This window comes from Sciurus carolinensis, chromosome 10, assembly GCF_902686445.1.
Source record: "Sciurus carolinensis chromosome 10, mSciCar1.2, whole genome shotgun sequence".
In the NCBI taxonomy this organism is placed as follows: Eukaryota; Metazoa; Chordata; class Mammalia; order Rodentia; family Sciuridae; genus Sciurus; species Sciurus carolinensis.
The window spans coordinates 73861137-73863508 of NC_062222.1; the positions used below are offsets into that span (position 1 = coordinate 73861137).

The 2372-nt window shown below is 51.6% G+C and overlaps 1 pseudogene; it reads left to right on the forward strand.

The window, feature by feature from the left end:
• The first annotated feature begins 279 nt into the window (after positions 1–279).
• Positions 280–1778, forward strand: LOC124995053 (DNA polymerase delta subunit 2-like; annotated as a pseudogene).
• Positions 1779–2372: the final 594 nt, after the last annotated feature.

A 2372-nucleotide genomic window follows, 5' to 3' on the forward strand; every position in this document is an offset into this window, starting at 1 on the left:
GGAGCACCATGCAGCTCTTCACAGCATTGGAGAAGCTCTCCTATTGGTTGAGATGCTGTTACGAATCTCTGAGCATGGAGTGGCTCTCATATATTGGTGTTTCACTCTTTTGAGTCAAGGATCCCTTTGAGAATGAGAAGTAGGGACCCACTACCCAGAGAAATGCACATAGATACGACATTTTAGTCAAGGGGTTTACAAATAGGTATCCCCATCCCCAACCTTCTATGTGTGGGCCCTTAGGTACAGAAGCCCTTAAAACCAGGAAGGGAAGCGATGATGGGCGGGCCGGGCGCGCGGGGATTCGCGGGATGTGGTGCGCTGCGCATGATCCTCTTTGGCCTGGGCACAACTATCTGACAGATAAAGCAAACCAAGAGGACAGCCGTGTTTTCTGAACTGGCAGCCCCGAGGGCCCGCACTTTGCTGTCTCCACCATCGGTCAACAATGCCACCTTCGCCCGGGTGCCTGTGGCAACTTGCACCAACCCCTCACAACCCTTCAGGTTTGGGGAGAGAAGCTTTAGTGGACAGCACGCCCACATTTATGCCACCCGCCTCATCCAGATGGGACCCTTCTTGGTGAACCAGGCCGGGCAGCACTGGGGCAGTGAAGCTGAAGTAAAGAAGCTGTGCGGGCTGCAGCATGGGGAGAAGTGCTGTGTAGTGGGCACTCTGTTCAAGGCCATGCCGCTCCAGCCATCCATCCTGCGTGAGATCAGCGAAGAGCACAACCTCCTCCTCCAGCCTCCTCAGAACAAATACATCCATCCAGATGATGAGCTGGTCTTGGAAGAGGAATTGCAGCGTATCAAACTGAAAGGTACCATCGATGTGTCAAAGTTGGTCACAGGAACAGTCCTGGCGGTCTTTGGTTCTGTGAGAGATGATGGAAAGTTTCTGGTAGAGGACCACGGCTTTGCCTACCTTGCTCCTCAGAAGCCTGCACCTCCTCTTGACACAGACAGGTTTGTGCTGCTGGCGTCCAGGCTGGGCCTGGGTGGAGGCGGTGGTGAGAGCCTGCTGGGGACTCGGCTGCTGGTAGATGTGGTGACGGGGCAGCTCCGTGATGAAGGGGAACAGTGCAGCGCTGCCCACTTCTCTCGGCTTATGCTTGCCGGCAGCCTCCTCAGCCACAGCACCCAGAGCAGTGATTCTATCAACAAGGCCAAGAATCTCACCAAGAAAACCCAGGCAGCCAATGTGGAAGCTGTCAAGATGCTGGACAAGATCCTCCTGCAGTTGAGTGCCTCGGTGCCCGTGGATGTGATGCCGGTGAATTAGATCCAACCAAATATATGCTCCCTCAGCAGCCCCTGAACCCTTGCATGTTCCCACTGGTCACTCCTACTCCACACTGCAGCTGGTCACCAACCCCTGCCAGGTCACCACCGATGGAGTCAGGTTCCTGGGGACATCAGAACAGAATGTGAGTGACATTTTGCGATACAGCAGCATGAAAGACCATTTAGAGATCCTGGAGTGGACCTTGCAGTCGGTCAGATCAGCCCCATGGTTGTTATGCCTTCTACAAAACTGACCCATTCATCTTTTTGGAATGCCCTCATGTCTACTTTTGTGGCAACACCCCCAGTTTTGGCTCCAAAATCATCTGAGGCCCTGAGGACCAGATAGTGCTGTTGGTGGCTGTTCCTGATTTCAGTGCCACCCAGACTACCCGCCTGGTGAACCTGTGCAGCCTGGCCTGCCAACCTATCAGCTTTGCCAGTTTCGGAGCAGAGGATGATGACCTTGAAGGCCTGGGGCTGGGCCCCTGATTTAAAGAGGCAGCCTGGACCAGGCCATTTGCCTTTGCAATGTGAGCCTTGTAAATAAAGCATTTGTGTTTACTGGTCTGAAAACAAAAACAAAAACAAAAACAGGAAGGTAGGAATTCACTGATTAAATTTATCAGCTGTTTGTAATTCACAAAATTTAGCAAGATATATAAATACTAAATTATAACTTCAGGTCTTTCACCCAAATATTCCCAGTCCATTGACTGGAAACCTGACAGTCTGCACAATGGAAAGCATGCCTATAGAACCCATCCTCACTTTCTCAAAATCAAACTGAGCTCATGTCAGTGGCTCTCCTGAATGACCACAGCAGTTTTCTCTGTTTCTAAACATGTCTCCTGACACCAGATTTTAAGCACAGAATTGATAGAGGGAGACTTGCCCTACTCTTTAGCAGTCCCTGAGTCTGGGTCTATTCAGGGTGATATTCGGCTACACTTGGTTACGTGTGGAGCTCCAGTGCGGTTTGCCCTGGCTTTGGCTAATGGTGGGCAGGAGGACTGCTAGCCTCTTGGCTTGACTTTCTGCTTGGAGCCATCTTCCATCTAGAAGCCAAGATGAGTTGCAAAAGGA